We start from the raw sequence: 7,114 nt of genomic DNA, 5'->3' as shown, positions 1-7,114 counted from the left end.
TGTTGCAGAGGTTAGGATTTCCATCTCTCTCCCTCTCTCTCTTTTTCTTTCTTTCTTAAATGCATATTGATTTTATATATTTTTAAATATCAAAGTAAATTATAAAATATTGAAAAATTTAAAACAATTTAAAGTCTCAGCAATTAAACCAACATGACACCAGTATAGAAATAATCAAGCATATCAATGAAAAATAATGAGCATTTTGCATACAAACGTGAATATCTAAAATGGAATGTATGACTAAGTTGGTATTTCATATCAATGGGGAAAATAAGGATTATTCAACAAATAAGGTACATGGACCACTATTCCTTGAGATAAAACAAATATAGAGCTCTGTTTCACACATTATACAGGAAATATTCAGGTTAGTTAAAAATCAGTATGTAGAATCTAGGGAGTTTTAGGAGAAAATACAAAATTATATTTTTCTTACCCTGAAGTAAAATATTCAAACCCAGGAGCTATAATGTAAAATATTGACAATATGACTACATTAAACATTTGAGACTGTACAGTAATATACAGATAAAAGAAGTTAAAGGGTAAGTAAGAGAATAGGGAAGTATTTGCAACACATCTAAAAGTGTTAATGGTTTGTGTTTTTCTTTTTTTAGGGAAAAAATTCTACAAACACTTATTCAAAAAATGGATAAATAATACCAAAAAGTCATTTAAAGCTTTTTTAAAAATAATAGAAATAAATAACAAATATACAAAAACAGGTTTAGTTTCAACAAATAATAACAGAATAATTAAAGTAACACATCATTGTCACAATCAGTTTAATACGTATTAAAAGTATTGGTAATATCAAGTAGTGGCAACTATGAAAGGAACTGGGTATTCATAGACTCTTTTTCTTCATTTTCTTAAAGCAATCCCTTTAGCATATTTTGCAGTGCTGGTTTTGTGGCGGTGTATTCTTCTAGCCATCTTTTCTCTGGGAAACTCTTTATTTTGCCTTCCATTTTAATTGGGAGCCTTCCTGCATAGAGCAGTCTTGGTTGCAAGCCTTTGCTTTTCATTCCTTGGAATATTTCTTGCCATTCCCTTCTGGCTTGCAGGGTTTCTGTTGAGAAGTCAGCTGTTAGCCATATTGGAGCTCCCTTACATGTTACTACCTCTTTCTCCCTTGTTTCCTTTAGGATTCTCTGGTTGTCTTTGATATTTGCTATTTTAATGATGATCTGTCTTGGAGTGGGCCTCTTTGGGTTCCTATTGAATGGGACCCTCTGTACTTCCTGGACTTGTGTAACTTTTTCTCTCCTCCAATTAGGGAAGTTTTCTATCATTACTTTTCCAAATAGATTCTTTATCCCTTCTTCATTCTCTTCTTTTCCTGGTATCTCTATTATTTGGATATTATTACATTTCAGGTTGTCCTGCATTTCCTTAAATGCCTCTTCATTCTTTTTGAGTCTCCCTTCATTTTCTTGCTTGTTCTGGGAGCTTTTTTCTACCTCATCCTACAGCTCACTGATTTCATCCTCTACTTCCTCTAGCCTGCTTTTGATTACTTCTACTGTGTTTCTCAACTCAGAAATTGTATTCTTCATTTCCTCTTGTCTCTTATTGATAGTTTCCATGTCCTTTATTCATGATGACATAGTTTGCAGTAAGTTCCTTGTACTTTCCCTGTTTTTTTGTTTTGTTTTGTTTTTTGTTTTTTGTAATTCTGTCTGAGCTCACTGAGGTCATTGAGCTTCCTTAGAACCATTGTTTGGAACTCAGTATCTGATAGTTGACTTGCCTCTATTTCATTAAGTTCTCTTTCTGGAGATTCCTCCTTTCCCTTTGACTGGAGGGTGTTTCTTTGTCTTCCCATTCTTTGTGAGACTCTTCTTTTTTGCTTCTGCTTCTTAAGTTGATCTGTCTTGATTTCCTGACTTTGTGGTGTGAACTTCTATGTTAGGAGACCACTGTTTTTACTTTCTGGATCTGCCTGTGGTGATGTCAGATGTTGTCCCTGTCTGACCTTAGGCAGTCTGTTTGAGACTTCCAGGAATCTACTGTTCATGGCTGTCTCCTTCAGCTGTTAATCTAGTCATCTGCACTCAGCTGGCCACCTTAGACAGCTCAGGGTGGGGCGGAGTCCCTCCTGGGGACAGGATTATGGGTCCTCTCTCACTGCAGCTGTATGGGGGAGGAGTCAACACTGGGATCATGCCAGCTACTCTCTCAGTTCTCTTCCCAAAGCCTCCATCCCCAGTCTCTCCTCAAGTGTCTCCAGACCTCTCTGCACTCCTTTTAGTCAGGGATCTACTGTCTTTGGCTGCCATTCTGCACTCAGAAGGCAGTTTAGACAGTACAGGGCGATGTGAAATCCCACCTGGGGGCGGGGCTATTGAGTTCTCTGACATTGGTGCCACTCATGGGCAGTGGTTTCTGCTTGAGCAAGGTGGCTGCTGCTGCATGGGGGTGAGTCAGCACTGAGATCCAGTTGGCTACGCTCTCCGTTCTCTCCCCATAGCCTCCTTCCCCAGTGTCTCCTTAGGTGTATCTATCCCACTCTCTCCCCACCTTTGCTGGAGAAGTTGCAGGGTAAGTGGCTGCAAATAAAAAATTTGTGTTAGCTCTTTAAAAGGCTCTTTGGGTCTCCAGCCACTTGTCTCTGGCAGAGAGAAATGCTGCCGCTTTTCTCAGTTGGCTGTTTTCTGTATACTTTATGAGCTCTGGTACTGTAGGCTACAGATCCCCACTTTTTGTTTAGACCCCACTTTTCTCAGGGTGATGCAGCTGGTTGTTTCAATATCCTTCTGGTGCTTCCACCAGTGGGCTCCCCGCCTGCCTTCTCAAGTCTGTACCACACTCCTTACTAGTTAGATTGAGCTAAAGCCGATTTTTCTGTCTCAGAGGTTACTAGACTCCTCTCTCTCTATAGTTCATTTGTTAGTTCCAGGTGATTTCTCCATAATTTAGTTGTTATTCTAGGTTGTTCCTTGGAGGAGGTCATTGTGACTTCCACTCACTCCTCCACCATCTTGATACCTGCTATGTATATATTTATGTATGTACGTATGTATTTATTTTTGTATGTATCCGTCCAGCTCTCCCAACACTATTTGTTGAAGCAGCTATTTTTATTTTAATTTATGCTTCTGTCTCCTCTGTCAGATATTAATTCACCATGGAGACATGAGTTTATTTCCGGGCTCTCTATTCTGTTACAATGATCTATGTGTCTGTTCTTCTGCCAGTACCAGGCTGCTTTGATTACAGTGGCCTTGTAGTGCAGTTTCATATCAGTTATTGTTATGCCTCCTACTTTTATCTTCTTTCTCATTGGTGCTGAGGCTTTTGGGGCTGTTTATAGTTCCATATAAATTTTTAAAATGTTTGTTCTATATTTATGAAATCTGTCATTCCATTCATAGTTTAATAGGGATTGTGTTGAATCTATAAATTGCTTTGGGTAGTATGGACCTTTTGATGATGTTAATTCTTCTAATCCATGAACACAGTATATGCTTCTATTTATTTGTGTCTTTCTTAATTTCTTTCTTCAGTGTTCTGTAGTTTTCTGAGTCCATGTCTTTTACTTCCTTGTTTAGGTTTATTCCTTGATTCTTTAGTTTTCTTGTTGCTATAGCAAATGGATTTTTCCTGATTTCTGTTTCTGATACTTTGTGGTTGGTGTACAAAATGCCTTTGATATCTTAATATTAATTTAGTGTCCTACTGTTTTGCCTAATTCACTTATGAGATTGAGTAGTTTTTGTTGGAGTCTATAGTGTCTTTTATGTACATTGTCATTTTATCTGTAAACAGGGACAGTTTTACTTCCTTCTCTCCAATTTAGATGCATTTTATTTATTTTTCCTGTCTAATCACTATGGATTGGACTTCCAATACTATGTTGAATAGAAGTGATGAAAGTGGTCACACTTGTTTTGTTACTGATCTTAGAGGGGAAGCCTTTAGTTTTTGCCCATTGAGTATGATGCTGGCTGTATGTTTCTCATATATAACTTTTATTATGTTGATATATGCTCCCTCTACTCCCTCTTTGCTGAATGTTTTTTATCATAAATGGATGCCGTGACTTATGAAATGCCTTTTCTGCATCTATTGATATGGTCATGTGATTTCTGTCTTTCTTTTTGTTTATGCTATCTATTATGTTTATGGATTTCTGATTATCGTACCATCCTTGCATCCCTGGGATGAATCCCAGTTGCTTATGTTGGATGACCTTTTTAATGTATTGTTGGATGCAGTTTGCCAATATTTTGTTGAAGATTTTATTGTTTATATTCAATTGAGATATTGGCTTGTAGTTTTCTTTCTCTGCTGTGTGTTCTTCTGATTTTGGGATTATGAAGATGCTGGCCTCATAGAAGGAGTTTGGGAGTCTTGCCTCCCCTTGGAATCTTTGGAATAGATTTAGAGGGATAGGGGTTAGATCTTCCTTAAATGATTTGTAAAATTGTCCTGTAAATCCATGCAATCCTGGGCTTTTGTGTGCTGAAAGTTTTTTGATTACTACTTCAAATTCACTGGCTGATATCAGTCTGTTCATGCTTTCTGCTTCTTCTTGCTTTATTTTGAGAAGACTATATGTTTCTAGAAATTTATCCATTTCTCCCAGGCTTTCAAATATCTTGGTGTATCATTATTTGCAATAATTTCTTACAATCCATTATAATTCTGTGGTGTCAGTTTTAATTTTTTCCTCTTTCATTTCTCATTTTATTTATTTGGGTGGTATTTTTTTTTCTTTGTGAGTCTGGTTAAAGGCTTGTTTATTTTGTTTATTTTTTTTCAAAGAAACAGATCCTTGATATACTGATGCTTTGAATTGTTCTTTTAGTCTCTGTTATTAAATTCTGTTCTGATCACGGTTATTTCCTTCCTTCTACTTGCTCTGGTCTTTTTTGTTGTTCCTCCTCCAGTACTTGGAGCTGTAGTGTTAGGTTGTTTATTTCAAAATTTCTATTTTTTGATAGGTAGACCTGTATTGCCATGAATTTCCCTTTCAGGACTGCCTTCATTGTGTCCCATAGGTTTGGGACTGTTGTGTGTTCATTTTTATTTATTTATAGAATTTTTTTATTTCTTCCTTATTCTCATTATTAACTCATTTATTGTTTAATAGCATGCTATTCAGTCTCCATGAATTTGAATGTTTTTGAGTTTTTTTTTCCCTGAAGTTGAGTTGTAGTTTCCAGCCCTTGTGTTACAAGAAAGTGCTTCATATAATTTCAATTTTCCTGAAGTTGTTAAGGCTTGTTCTGTGTGCTATCACATGGTCAATCTTTGAATATGTTCCATGTGCTTTGCAAGGGATGTGTATTTTGTTTCTTTGAAGCAAAATGTTGTGTGTGTGTGTGTGTGTGTGTGTGTGTGTGTAATCTGTATATGTGTTAAGTCCCTTGGAACTAGTTTGTTATTCAGTGCCACAATATCCTTGTTGATATGTTGTTTGGAAGATCTATCCATTGTTGACAGTGAGGTGTCAAAATCCCCTAGTATAAATATATCTTTCATGAAGTCCTCAAAGATTTTCTTTATATATTTGGGTGCTCCTATGTTGGGTGTATACATATTTATAATGTTTATGTCTTCTTGATGGATTCCTCAATTGAGTATTACACAGTGTCATTCTGGGTCTCTTTTTATGGCTTTTGTTTTGAAGTCTATTTTGTCTGATATAAGTATTACTATCCCAGCATTTTTTTCCCCTGTCCATTTTCTTGGAACATATTTTCCAGCTCTTCACTTTCAGTTGGTGTAGGTGTTTTATTCTGAGGTGGGTCTCTTGTAGGCAGGATAATTGCAGGCCATGTTTTCTTATCCATTCAGCTCCCTTATGTCTTTTGATTGGAGCATTTAATCCATTTAAATTTAATGTTATTATTGGTAGGTACTTATTCATTGCCATTTTCACCCTTCATAACTGTATTTCTCTCTTTCTCATCTTTTTCTTAATCTTCTTCAATCAGTCCCTTTGGCATATTTTGTAGTATTAGTTTGGTGAGGTGTATTCTTTTAGCCTTGTTTTGTCTGGGAAACTCTTTATTTTGCCATCCATTTTAAATGGGAGGATTTCTGGTAGAGTGTCCTTGGTTTCAGACCTTTGCTTTTCATTAGTTGGAATATTTCTTTCAATTTCTTTCTGGCTTCTAGTGTTTCTATTGAGGAATCTGTGGATAACCTTATTGGAGCTCCCCTGTATGTTACTATCAGTTTCTCCCTTGCTGCTTTTAAGGTTCTCTCTTTGTCTTTAATATGGCATTTTAATTATTATTTGTCTTGGAGTTGGTTTCTTTGGGTTCATCTTGATTCGATCCCTCTGTGCTTCTTGAACTTGCATGGATTGTACTCTCTCCAGGTTAAGGAAGTTTTCTATCATTACTCTTTCAAACAAGCTTTCTATCCCTTGCTCCTGTTCTCCTTCTGGTATTCCTTTGATTTGAATGTTATTGCATTTCATATTGTCCTGAATTTCCCTTATGCTATCCTCATATTTTTTTTAGTCTTTCTTTCATGCTGCTTCTCTACCTGGTTATTTCTTTATACCTTGCCTTTCAGCTCACTAATTCATCCAGTCCACTTGTCATTCCTTCTAGTGTATTGTTTTAATTTCAGATATTGTGTTCTTCATTTCTTCTTGGTTCTTGTTTACAATTTCTATTTCCTTTTTTAAGCTGTTGTAGTTCCCACTCAGTTCCTTGCAGTTTTCACTGAGTTCCTTGAGCATCCATATAACCATTTTTTTTCTTACTTCTATATCTGATATTTGTTTGCCTCCATTTCATTAACTCTTTTACTGAGGATTCTTCCATTCCTTTAGATTGGGGGTTCTTTCTTTGTCTCCCAATTTTAGGTGACTTTGTTTGTTTGTTTGTTTGTTTGTTTGTTTCTGCCTCTCAGGATGCTCTGCTTTGCCAGTTGGTTTTGTAGGGTGAACCTCCATGGTAGGAGTTCTGTGGGACTCACTGGGATGATGTCTTTGATCTTGTGTGGATGCTCTAGGGCTGCCTTTTCTTCCATTTGTGTAAGCTCTCTTTTTGCACTTGTGCTTTACCTTTGGTAGCTTCTTTATTGGTGTGTTCTCCCCTCCAGCATATTTACTGGTAGTCACACCTCCCAACTTGTCTTTATACTG

This window comes from Pteronotus mesoamericanus, unplaced genomic scaffold, assembly GCF_021234165.1.
Source record: "Pteronotus mesoamericanus isolate MK-2021 breed Mesoamerican mustached bat unplaced genomic scaffold, CSHL_Meso_final scaffold_12, whole genome shotgun sequence".
Lineage (NCBI taxonomy): Eukaryota > Metazoa > Chordata > Mammalia > Chiroptera > Mormoopidae > Pteronotus > Pteronotus mesoamericanus.
This window is presented reverse-complemented; position numbering follows the sequence as displayed.